We start from the raw sequence: 14,160 nt of genomic DNA on the forward strand, positions 1-14,160 counted from the left end.
CACAACAAAGGAACAGTCCAGCGCCTTCGTCTTGGTCTGCAGGCTGTATCGGAGACACAACCGCTAAATTTAAACGAAGAATACGTGGTGTTGTTAAGAGCACATCCAACTCAAAAACGGATCGATAAAAATATCGATAATAACATCGATATCAAAATCGATAACAAAGTCGATAAAAATATCGATAACAAAATCGATAAATATATCGATAACAAAATCTATAAAAATATCGATGACAAAATCGATAAAAATATCGATAACGAAATTGATAATAATATCGATAGGAAAATCGATAGCAAAATCGATAACAAAATCGATAAGAAAATCGATAGAAATATTGATTACAAAATCGATTAAAATATCGATAACAAAATCGATAAAAAATGTGGTTCATTATTTCGATAAGTTCTGAAAATATCGATAGCAAATTCAATAACAATATCGATAAAAAATCCCATAACAAAGTCGATAAAAAATATCGATAACAAAACTGATAAAATATCGATCATTATATCGATAATTCCCGAGAATTCCGAAAATCTCTCAAATCCCAAAATAGTCCCTAGATTCTCTGTCTATATCTTTTTTTTTTCTATATAATTACTTTTATTTTAATCTTTCTTCCTCTATCTTCATCTTTACTTGCATCGGTATCCTTATTCTCATATTTTTCTTTATATTTATCTTTGTTTTTACTTTTATGTTTATCATATTCTTCAACTGCATATTCCCCTTCACCTTTGCCTTTCATAAATATTGCGCCATCTGTTATTCAAAAGCCGATATACCTACACACACATACTTTTTGCCTCCTTCTCTCACTTCCTGCGCAAGCACGTGTTTGCAAAGTGATGACGAAGTGATTTTGTAAGGGAAATTATTTTTGCATATATATTTGAATAAAATAAACATACTTAGAAGATATCAACCAAAGAAAACAAAAACAAAGTAATTTGAGCGGTTTTTGAGTATTTGATAATAAAAAAATGTGAAAATTTTTTTAAACATTTTTTTTGCCTTAAAATGCTCAATATTTGTTGAATTTATTTAAAATTTGTACACGATAATATTTCTATTACTCCAAAGAACCTATATCCCGAAAATGAAAGTTTAACCTGCAAATCGTTAGTTGCTAGAGAACTTTAAAGGCTCAAAATTGACCCCAAAATAAGCCAATATATATGCAGTTGTTTCTACGACAGAAACCAAATTGGTTATTTACACATATTAATTTGTCGATAGGCCTGAAATTTGGTATTTCAAACACAACACTATTCTTTGAAATCGCTTCATTAGTTCTCGTGCAATAAGCGTTTTCGTGAAGCTCTAATAATTACATTTACAACATTTGAGCATAGACTCCATATCGAAACGTAAGACGTATTCTACGTCAAAAACTCTTTAAATCGCCAACCGCGAAAAACTGAGAAATTACTTTTCTGCTTATATGTAAACCACACATCCAGAAAAACTGAAAATATCGTGAGATCTTATGACAAACCAAAAACAGAGGAACTCTAAAGAGGTCAAAAAAGCTATAGACACGTTAACAATGCCGGGACATTGGCCCATTGGTTAACATCCAGCCAAAATGGACCAAATGATTTCGGTTAATCGAAAACCGGAGCGTTTATAAAGAGTAGATTGTATGGATATCATTGTAATTTTTTGTAAATTTTCACACACTTTCGTCACTTATGCGTTACGGTTGAAAGAATTAGAGTTCGCAAATATGTGTGCAAATCCTTGTGTATTGAGCCAATATTAAAAAAAGCGCCTAAGTACACACCATACAGTTAGGAATATACATATATTGTAATACTTATGTGCGCAGCTGCATGTGGGTTAATATTTCGATGTTTGCACATCCACTTGTTTCTATGTAATAAGTGTTCTCAAATATTGAAGCAAGTAGCGGCAACAGCTACGCAAACATTTTAGCCACATAACAGACGTAAATTTTTTGCCTCATTTATAACAACGTACTTAAGGAGCTGAAGAGCGGTGCCTGCCTGATTTGGGCATTTGTAGTATACTTTTTTGTGCTATCTATTTTTCATGTGCTGTGCGCTTCCAGCCAACCGATTAGCTTGCCATACAACCTACGGAAGTCAGTCAATCCCAGTTACCGTGTCAAACATTCTTTACGCGTCGTCCAAAAACTTTTGGCCTAATGCTTCGCCATATGCATACTCATTCCTACACGAACATATGTATATTTATAAAAAAGTGTGCATGTATGTACTTATGTATGGGTGTTTTTGCACATTTCCTCTATCCCCTACTTGCGTTAAATTTTCCCTCTTGCTGCTTGGTTTGGAATTTAATTCGACGTTGCTGTCAGACAATGCCATGTGACTTTGATATTTGTAGTTACATTCCAACACTGCTCGTCTTACACTTTTCTGACACGTGTGCTACGAAAGTTGAATCCAAGTATGGGTATTACGAAATACAAATGCTCACGTGAGACAAGCAACAAGGAAATACTATCACAAAAGAAGAGGAAAATCTGGAATTTCGATATAGCGAAATCGTAAGGATATTTAGGGGTGATACTACATATGTATGAATAACAAAGAAAGAGATTAATCCACTTGGGAAAGTGGCTACTCAAAACGAGCAAAAAGCATGCGTACTTTTCTGCTCTTAAAGCGCCACTAAAAGCTCTGCACGAGAGAAGCGTGAAATGAACAGAGAGCACACGATTAATCCTTGGGTTTTTCTCGTATGCAAGTCGAGGCTCGACTTCCGTTTGAGTATAGCTTCCGTTTCCTCTTCCTGGTGACTTTTGTCGAAATGCGCATGAGAAAGAAAATGCCAGATATAATATACCATAATATATATCTACATACTTATTTGTATATAAAGTACATACTCTCCATTTATATAATGGCCGCATTATCCGTATATAGGTTACCGCACATATGTATATAAATATATGTGCCGTTACTTATGCAATATAAACATTATTCAGCTGCTTACTGCCGGGTTTCATTACCAAGTCTTAGCCTGTTCTTGTTCTTGTTTTTGTGGTTGTTGCTGCTATTGCGGTTGCTGTGCCTGCAGACAATTCCTGCAAGTGTGCTTATTACGCTCGAGCAGCATTGATGGCAATGGGTGTTGAGGCACGCCAAAATGTTTGCATGTTCGTTTTTTGTTTAGTTTTTCGGGTTGAGGATAACTTGCGGGTAACTGTGTTGGCTGCCATAGTTCTCTCTCCTCTGGGAGTAGGCGCAGTTTGTGCTTGATGTGTTATTTGCTTCATACATAGTGAGTGAAATAAATTGTTCCCCGCTAAGTGTTTTTCTCCTTTTCCGGTCTACTTTAAATTAATTCCTTTTATGTTTTAGCAAAGTTTTAAAGGTGGATGTTATCAGTACGTCGGAATATATTTGTTTTTTGTTTTTATGTATGTTACCGCATAACTTTGGACCACGTCAACCAAACTCGATAATTATTTTTGCATCGGAAAGGTAGTGTCTTAAAAGTGGTACCATACTAATCTGGTTAACATCCGATCATTGGATCATGAAATATATATGTATATATTTTTTTTTTAAGTCTGTTTTTTTTGCTAAAAATTACTTGTTTTTTTCATGCATGCATGCATACTAGAGTGGTTAAAAATAATTTTTGTTTTGAAAATCATAAACGCTACCTCAAATGATTGCTATTTGTGATAAATAAAGAGATACGTATTTTGTTATTAAAAAAAAAGTTTTAAAATGCAGCTAAAAATGTGGGGTTTACATGTAGTTACTCTGGTATTATTGGGGAACATTCCCTTAATTACATACTTGTCTTGCACAATTAGAATGGGCCTAGTGCCCGAAAATATGCTTTCGAAAAGAGACTAATAAAATTAAAACGGTGGAGTTTTTCAAATACATGGCAGATCTAATACATTCTTAAAAAAACTACTAAAATTAAAACCTTGATGACGAAAGTTTTAAGCATTGTCACGGGTTGAAACTTGGTTCCAGTGGGTTTCTGGGACTTCTGATTGCGAATCTAATAATTTTATCAAAAGTTGATATATACCAAATTTTGCTAATATTTTCCTTACGAACATATATAACCAGTGAACGGATTTTATGCTCTTTCCTGTAAGAGATATTCAATGTTCGAAAAATTAGTAAATAAAAATAGCAGTATAGCTACATAATGTTTAAATATTTTAAGTAATACTACGTTCAAATTGAAGAGTTAAACATGCTAAATGACCTTGAACCACGTATAGTTCAAAGCCGTGTTTTCAGCCAACGAAGGTTCGGGGACGTTGATAAAATAGTAAAGGACGAGGACGAAAAAAAAACAAATAACTGAACACAAAACTACTATCGAGACAAGGACTACAAGAGTTACCAAAATATTCATTAGTTTTTTAGACATTAATTAGAATTAAATATTGCAAACTGTTTCAAAAAGGTTGAATTGTTTTATTTTTTTTGTTTCAATAAAACTGCATATAGGTGCAATTCAAATGTACATAAAATGAAATGTGTAAGTTTTTTGAAAATTTATAGTTAACCACGACGCCTGATGACTGATTCCGGCAGCTTATTTTCATTTTCCTCTTCATTATTCATACATCATTATTTTCTATGCACATTTCTACCGCATATTAAACTTCACTTTCGCGGTTCTGTGTCGCTTTCATTTTCATTTTCGTTCACGATTCTCTGCTGCTTCCATTAAAAATTTCACTTATTCTCACCTTTGAAATGGCAAGTAAGCCACAGTGTTATTTTGAATTTCAAATTTGCTTAAGGCTAGTTAATTAGCACAAAACTTGCTGCGTTCCATTTAGAAGGGGTTTTAAAGGAGCGGGGAGCAAGCAAGTACTACTAGTTTAAATACACGTTTGCATATTTGTGCATACATAAGTGCAAACGTATGTATAACCGTCTTATAACTATGTACATATGTATATACATATGTATATACATATGTGCAGTTGTGATGGTCTGACAGGCGACCACTTCAATGTCTACAGCAGGTTTTATTTGGTAAATTGTTTTATATAACTTACATTTATATGCAATAAAACGAGTTTTGTTAAAATTATTCGATATTGTACGAATTTGGAAAACTAAGAAATCGAATTAAGAATATTAAGCATTAATATGTATATACAAAACATTCAATATGTGTATGTATATACATAAATATGTATGAAAAAATGTTTCCTTTAAATATCCAAATTAAGGCATTTATTTGAAGTATTTGGAATTTTTATAAAACGAAATGTATGCACGTATTTAGCATATGGGCATTTCCATCAAGTCGAACGTGATTATCGTACAACTTAAAACTGAAAAAAAAAAAACATAATCTAAAACGTTTTTCTATTTTGACAACTTACTTAACTTATAGCTCTTAATTCGCCCTATAATTGGTGTTAAAGTTAAAAATGAACGAGAGAGAAAATCGTCAAAATCAACAGGATAAAGCTGCGGCTGTCCCTGATAAAGTTGCTGGACATAAAATTCAAGTATGTAATATTATTTTTTTTTGTTTTGTGTTTTGCAAATTTAATTTACGGCTTAAAATTTCATCCGGTGCTGAAGTTAAAAACTCTAACTAGATTATTGATTTGGCTTACTCAAACTAGTTTCCACTGTTTTTTTACAAACTTTCGGACAGTTTTTTGAAATCTTGATTTTTCGAATAAAGATTTTTTGCTAAGTGATTTCTTAGTTGGACCCTAAGCAAGGCTCGGACCGGGTTTCATCGTAAGTGGCGGGGCCACGCCTATTTTCCAAAGATTTCATAATAATATTTTACCATTATTCTACTTCACATACTAATTTTCAATATTTTAGATTGAATATTTACTGAAATGTAGTTTTTGCATTTTTTTGAAAATACCGTTATATGGAAAGCTTGTGCGTGGTTACAATCCGATTGCGCCCATTTTCAATACCAACCTACCTTGGGTAAAGGGCAACCCATATACCAATGCATGCAAAAATTAATCACCTTAGTAAGGTTCGAGGACTACTTTATATTCGGCACCCGGTTGCCATAAAACTGCCCATAAAGTCGACAAAACACGATACTGCCCGAAGGGCAGTACCCATGAATTGGCTAGAATAAACTCTGGCAGCTCCTGTTCCCTGTGGTATCAGAATTAAGTCCCCAGTCAGACGTCGCTGCCGAAGCCACCACCAGTTGATTTACCATACTACTCTGGAGTGGTGAACAACGAGATATCAACGAAAATATTTTTTTTTATTTGACAGGCCCAGGAATACCATTATTCACAGAAATAACATCGTAAAAATGTCCGCCACGGCCTCTTCGATTTTCTTTGATCTTAGCAAGAATACTTATTTATGATACGTAAACAAGCAAAATCGATCCGAATATTCAAACGGCAGAAACCTAGAGAAAGAAAATAACTGATCTTTATCTACCTGTGGATCCAAGCCAAAATAATCAAGACGATGTAAGCAACTGATTTCTACCTGTCGAAGGATGCACAAAATAAAACAACAACTACTGGTTAGGCTAAAAAAATTGAAACCGCTAAGCCGTTCCTTACGGATGGAAGATCTTTACACAATACATTAAACTTGGACCATAAATAATATTTGTATGAATATCTTGAGCACCATCTAGCTTATCGCCGGGTATCCCTCGTTAAATCTTTTGAGTAGGTTTTGAGTAAATTATTAACAGTTAAAACGGCGATTTTTTATATTTTGTGTTATTCCTAATTATAATACATATAATTATAAATATCAGACTCGAAATAAATGGAGCATTGGCCAATTACGTCAAAATTTGTGAATGCCAGACAATTCTAATTTCGGGAGTACGCAGAAAATTCATATTACGAAGTTTCCTTCAATGTTTTTGCATGCTGATTAGAAAGTTTTCAAAAGTGATCCAAAGGGAAATTAGATAATTACAGACTTTAATTTCAAGCTCTTTTGTAGTATTCCAACAATAAAACTTATATCTCTTGTATGTGTAATATGTTTGTCACTACAAAACATTGATCAATTTGCTGCACAATTTTCTAATATTAAATGAAGATGGAAAATGGATCGCAACTAATAACGACTGTCAACAGAAATACAGAAATACTTAATTAAAGCGATTGAGAACCCAGAACGATTGAGGAAATAAAGAAAATTTGAAAATTGAAGCTACATACTAGGGATGTGGCGAATGTGGAATTTTAGACATCCGCAGATGCGAATGTGGATGCGGATGTCAAGTATTTTTAAGAATTTAAGTAAATTACGTTATTTAGGTAAATAAAATAATTGAAAAGTTAGTAAAATTTAATAATGTTTAATTTATTTAGTACTTGAATTTAAAAATTGGAGCTTAACATTTAATAAAAAGTAATGAGAATTACATTGGGGCTGAAAATTTCGGATGTATCCTCCTAATTTTCATCTTCACTTGAAGAATCTAGCATAATGGCGGCTTTTTAAAAAGAAATCTTCATTCTCATTCCTTTGGCTGTTTCAGAATTTGGAGAACCTGTAATGTCATCAGCGTTTTTTGATTTTAGTTTTTTTAATTCATTTCTAATACTTTCTTTTGCGACTGGTTCGAAAAGTTTGTGTTTATAGCGAGCTTAATATGTATGTAGGTAGGTGGATATGGAAAATAAATTAATATTTTCCAGGAATGAAAATTTTTTAATAAAATTCTGTTTTCAAATTCGGAGCTGCCAGCCGAATCGGATCAGAATATTGTTATTTTTTTATTAGCATTTGAATTATTGGAATCACAGTGCACATTTTCTTCTTTTATGTGTAGTAGCTTTTCTTAAGATTGGTCCAAAAAATCATAGTAAAGAAAGGTATTTAAAGCACAGAAAACAAAAAAAAAATATATTATTAAAAGGACAATGTTCCTCTTTGACGTACGTTAAAGGCCAAGTAGAAGTGCAAACTTGTATGAATTTGTCGGAAATAATATATTTAGAAACTCTTTCAAAGTTGATAAATATGACATTTGACCAATTTGTTACACAAATACTCCCATGTGTGGCGCCCGGGTAAGACTACCAAAAAATAGTGGCTAAAATTTGTCACTTTGCTTGCCAGATATATGTACGATTTATCGGTGCACTTACACAATATTCGCATTCGCAAAGGCTCCGCATTGATTATTGCGAATGCGAATGTTGAAATTAATGCGGTTGCGAATGCTACACACATCGAAACGAATACTTGTAGCAACATTCAGCCGCAAAGGTTGTATCGCTTAACGACTTGCGGCAACGCAAAGGTCATCAAACGACTTTCGAGAATGAGATTTGGGAGACTTCTTTGACTTTTTTCTCTGGCTTATTTTTAAACTCTTATTTATTCATCATAGTTTCCCCTTTTTGTTGGGACGGACAAGCGAACAAAGTGCACTAAAAAAACGATATGAATTTGCTTTTATTGCATAGTAAATTGCATTTGAACGTGATATAAGCCCATGAATATGTTCATATGTATGTATATACATATGTATATGTACATACATATGCCCTGCATACATATTCATGTACATATACATACGTACATAAATACCTGAAGATAAGCAAACAGATGTGCATAGATATGAGCATACAGATAGATATGTACATATATAGCTAAATAGTATGTATAACTGAGCAGGCCTGCAGTAACGGCGCAGGCGCAGCTATCGGTTATGCATGTGTCAACTCGCTCGCTTCTTTACTGTACTGCGGCTGTGTGGAGTTCACTCTTTACCGATGTAGACACTTTTTGGGGCCGCTGCTTGGTTCTTCGCTTGAACGTCATCAGTTTACCTTACAGCTGTGTCAATGCGCACGTGTGTTTTTCAAAACTGCTTTCGTATGTTGTACTTAGAAGTGTATCTACGCGCCTTTGTTTGTTTGCTTAAAAGGTATTAAATGCGATATACATATGTACGTATTTGTTTGTTATCAGCGTTGAAGTTTTCACTACTTGAGAACTGTATGAAGATTTGAATGAAGTGACATAAAATCAACAAGTATCGCTACTTAGACACACGCATACATATGTAGTACATACATATATGTACATATGTATGTATGTACATACGTATATATCAGTGATTCCCAAAGTGGTGCAGATAGACCCCCGGGGGTCCACAGGAGACTCGACAGGGGTCTACGTTGGCGTGAAAAAATATGGGGGCCCACGAGTTGTAAGTGGGGGTCCACGAAAATTTATCTGGTTTCGATAGTAAAGAAACAAAATGGTTGCTTGATAGCCTATTTATTTAACTTGAATTTTTTTGAGTAGTGTATAGTGCTCTTGACGCACTGGTGAACCTACCGTCACTTGTGCCACCTGCAGACTAAAAAGAAACGGGTGTTGGTTTAACACTGAGTGAGGCGATGCCGAAAATGCCGGCAGTACGCCACCATTAACTTTGTTGAAGAGATTCTAGAGAGAGAGAAATAGTTACCTGAGGGGGAATGCTGGTTTAATTCCAGCACTGAGCCCGCACTCGTACATTGTCGAATCTTCACTGATGGCGCCAAAACTGGCTCAGGATCAGGATCTAGGGTACTTTTCGAAGTTAAGGGGGATAATATCATCAAAATTTTCAACTTAATCTCAACTTTAATCAGATTTTCTATAATTGTTTTGAGTATGCAGTTTTGTAGCCCATTAAATTCTAGTAAAAAAATGCATGTCCAGAGTTAGTCAAAAATCGCGTTGATTTTTGAGAATTTTTTTTATTGAAGGTGTTTTGCATTTATTGTAAATTTTTTCTTTGGAAAAGACTGCGTGAAAAAATTGCCAAAAATCAAAGGTAATTCTTAGCTACTTAAAATTTGCTTTTTTGGAAATTTGCTAAAATGGATTGGGCTACAAATCTGCATACTCAAAAAAACTATAAAAAATCTGATTAAAAAGTTTAAACTTTTGATGAAAATTTTCGCGAGTTTCGTACAGAGTTTAGGAATTATATTTTTATGTTTTTTGTTGTAGATTGAACCATATTTTTATACGAAATCAGCGGAAAAATATTAGAATGAAAATATTTGCATATATTGTGAAAAATGTGCTGTGCCAATACTTTGCTCCGGCAGTGTAAGTACTTCCAAACTAGTTTGGAAATACGAGTCTCGACTAAATCATGTTGGTAAAGATAACGGAGCTTGCTTTACTCTCGGTACCTGGCAATGTGACATCTGTCAGTTAGCTTAGACCAGGCATTCCTCGATTTGCAAGCTCAGCAATGAATGAGAGCCATCGAGGGGATGCAGGTGTGAGAAACTCATCTTGCCTTCAATATCAGAAGGTCTATCTAGTGTCCTGTTCTCACTGAGAAGACGGGACTGCAGACAACTTGCTGGACTGCTGACTGGTCATTTCACGTGGCAAATGACAACTCCATTTGCCCATCCTGCTTCGAAAAGGATGAGACGGTGGAACACTTCTTGAGCTTCTTGCTTGCTTGCTTGTTTATCATCGATTTATCTAGATTCGGTCTTTTATTTTTTGTTTGGCGTAAAAAGCATTGCAGTTTTGTTGTTTCAAGTTTTTTTGTTTTAAAAATGCGAGTGACGAATATTTTTCGCAGATATGAGCATACAGATAGAACAGAAAATATTTTGTTTTTATTTTTGCCACTCCGAATTTAGTTTTGGAACTCACCCGCGATGCAAATTACATCTTTAGATTTAATCTTCACTTTTTTGGTGAGCTTTGGGAATATGTTAGAAATGAGCATCAGGAAGACCACCGAATCCAGTAAAGTTTTGAAAGGTGTCTACGAGAAATGTACGTTTGGGAACTTCTGGTAAATAAGTATATTGGAAAAAAGCTAAAAGCGAAACTAATATTTTCGTTTTAAGAATTTATTCTACGTGCTATTGCCGTGTATCTGCCCCTTTATGCACTTCTTGTGAAATACTTGTGTGCATGTATGTATATAGTGTATATGCTCCCTTTATCAGTTCAACTATACCACACTAGCAATCAACCATACAAAACAACAAAAAAATAGCTACTAAGTTGTGTGGTTTAATACAAAACCAGCCATTAAAGGCGTACTATGAAACTGATAAGAAGCGCACAAAAATAGGAATATGGCACGTACATATGTATGTATGTATTATGGTCATACATGCGGAGTGGTTGAGGAGCAAAGATGGTAAAACGCTCATTATCCGATTAAACAAGAGAAAGAGCAGAGAGTTCGTCAGAGAAGTAGGAGAATAATTGTAAAATATAAGCGCTCATGCATGAGATGTGGAGCCTACATTAAGGCAGTATGTCAGTGGGAAATTGTAACGAAAAAGAGTAGGAGGCGGGAGTGGAAAAACTGAAAAAAAACCTAGATGAGAGCAAATAAAGTTATGGCATTAAAAAAACCATTATTCTGTGGTTGTATTTATTTATATATGTATGCTAAAGGAGATCCATATGACTTAGAGCGCACCTCTGACACTTGTTTGACTTTGCAACTGAAAATAGGTGTGAGTACATTAGGTGGTTTATGTACAGTGTACACATGCATATCTATATAAAGATAAAAATTGATAAACAAAGATATCTACATACATATATGTACATACACACATATGTAAGATATGTGTATATTGTACTTATGTGTTTGTGAGTAAATATAAGCGCTTAAAACGCGTTATATGAATGCGAACAAGCACACATACATATGCATATGAATTAGGGATGTAGCGAATGTAGAATTTTAGACGTCTGCGGGTGCGAATGCGGATGTCAAGTATTTTTAACCGACTTCCAAAAAAGGAGGAGGTTATAAGGTTTTTCTAATGCTTTTTAAAAAGAATTTGGGGAATGTGTAACTTCATCAGCGTTTTTCGATTTTACTTTTTGTAATTCATTTTTAATACTTTCTTCTGTGACTGTTTTGAAAAATGTTTGCTTATAGCGAGCTAAATAAGTGGAATATATGGAAAATAAATTATTATTTTTAAACTAAATTCTGTTTCCCAAGTCGTGGCTGCTAGCCAAATCGGATCAGAATATTGATCCTATTGAAGGATCTTACTCTTTGAATTTAAATAGCAAAGAAGGGACAGTTTTACCACAGAAGTTTTTAGCCAAGGATCCAATGTATATCCCTATGAAAAAATACTGCCTGACAAGTAAACAAAATTGCTGTTTTTAAAATTTTTGCTAAATATACATAAAGCTCCCAAAGAGCGTAATTTGAAATTATTGAAACGAATATACATATGAAACATCAAAAGCAAATCACGAAAATTTGGTTAAGAATTATAGTGCACACTCTCTTCATTTGTGTCTATGTAGTAGTTTTTTTTTAAGAATGGTAAAAAAAAAATCATAATAAAGAAAGAACTGCGGTATTTAAAGCACAAAAAAAAATATTATTAAGATGACTATGTTCTCTTTGACGTACTGCCTATTGATAGCTCGCTTATATAGCTTAAGAAATTTAATATGTTTAAAGACATTTTTATCAAAGTTGATAAATATGACTTTTGAGCAGTTCTGTTACACAAATACTCCCACGACCATAGGCAAAAATATTGCACAACATTCGCATTCGCAAAAGCTCCGCATTGATTATTGCGAATGCGAATGTTAAAATTAATGCGGAAGCTCCGCGCTCCGCGAATGCGAGTATTCGCAACAACCCTGATATGAATGTACATACCCCGCAGTGAAAAGCCAAACCAGTCAGTAAAAATACCAGTTCTTTAACCAGTATGTATGTGCTAAGGCGATAGCCTACCAGTTCGGCAATTTCGAAAAACTTAAGCGTTCAGCGACAGCCAAAACCAAACATAAAACGCAATTAATTGCTTTTCTCACAAATGTCGGCTGTGGCGTCGCGAGAAGAGGTGGTTAAGATTATTGCAATTAATTCAATGTAAGTCAATTCAAATATAGATAATAAATTTGAAAACTTTCCATGCGCCAACCTCAGTAATACCACGCCAGTGCTTTGCCTTGTCGGCCATTACGACCTTTGGAGCGCCGCGAGCAAAATGGTAGACTTATGCTTTTCACGCGGCATGAAGTGGCTCACGATCTCATCAACTGGTATAATGCTCCTTGTATTTCTACTAGTAGATGCTGATGCATAGCCTGACAATTTACATCTCGTAGGACATCGCCTTGTTAAAAATACCAGTAGCTTGCATTGAAAAAGGATGGAACGTCAACTAGTTGGTCTGAAAAGCAAACTGGTAGTACTCCAGTTCACTACTAGTAGCTTTCCCTGCAGGGTAGATATGCGTGTAAAAACGTACGTACATATCAGGCACAGATACCCACTAGCAAAAGGCTATTACTACTAAATGAACTGGTAATAGCATTAGTGAAAGCCAAGCTTCTGACTTCCTAATCGTGAGTTCGTCAGTTGTGGGTATTACTTCCAGCGCAAGTTTCAACTGTCCCGCTCTGCAGCCGTTTTGCACCAGTTCAGAGATAGTTCTGAAATATGTAGTTCGGAACTAGCGCTTTGCCAGACTGTCTCTAAATTTTACTGCAGGGCTCGCACTTACGCTCTTCCACCAATACAATAACGTTGCGATGAGAGCACTTTCATGAGTACATAAGAGTATGCGAGCGCCTGAGAGCAATATTTAAAAATTTGCTACTTCATTTACGAGTAATATTTGTTTAGTGCTTTCCGCCTCACCATTTTCGTTTTAATATAATTTCATTCCATTGCAACTCATTTTGTAAGTCAGACATTTCAAGTTTTTTCTCTACATTTTTGTTTAACGCTTCACTCGGGTGTATACGTTTTTGTGCGTGTTTGTGTTAAAATTATTTATCGAAATTAAAATTTCAATATAATTTCGTATTCAAATTACTTAATATTAGTCAATATTTTTAAATATTTGATTTGAATCAGAGAAAAAAATTACTGAAAATAAAGGGCTATTTGGTGATTACTGTAGAAGCTAAATAAGCTTGTCTGTTTTTGAAAATTGTTAAATGTGCCGGATGGTGGAGGTTGAAAGTTATAGTTGTGGGTGTAAGATAAATATGGATACTTAAATATGTACATAAATGCTTATACATAAGTGATTTGTATGTAAATGTATGCAGTTTATTGTTAAAGTACGAATGGTTATGGCGCTTATGATATTTTAAACGTTTAGTTTTACTAAAAGAAATTCTGAATGAAAATTATTGTGAAATGTTCCATTTGAAAAAT

At 34.4% G+C, this 14,160-nt stretch overlaps 1 protein-coding gene across 12 annotated transcripts in view; it reads left to right on the forward strand.

The window, feature by feature from the left end:
* LOC118737481 (RNA-binding protein Nova-1) overlaps positions 1 to 14,160 on the forward strand; it is a 290,538-nt gene that overhangs the window by 49,606 nt on the left and 226,772 nt on the right. Inside the window, exon 1 of one of the 12 annotated variants that reach the window (XM_036468015.1) lies at positions 8,715 to 8,889. The exons of 9 other annotated variants lie outside the window; for them this stretch is intronic. The gene's annotated coding sequence lies outside the window, so the exon portion shown is untranslated. Of the gene's footprint in view, positions 1 to 8,714; positions 8,890 to 13,707; positions 13,978 to 14,160 lie in introns of those variants that run through there. 2 more of the 12 variants (XM_036468014.1, XM_036468017.1) reach the window with 2 other exon arrangements.

The sequence above is a fragment of the Rhagoletis pomonella genome, unplaced genomic scaffold, assembly GCF_013731165.1.
Source record: "Rhagoletis pomonella isolate Grant_MI unplaced genomic scaffold, Rhpom_1.0 Rhpom_scaffold_00004, whole genome shotgun sequence".
In the NCBI taxonomy this organism is placed as follows: Eukaryota; Metazoa; Arthropoda; class Insecta; order Diptera; family Tephritidae; genus Rhagoletis; species Rhagoletis pomonella.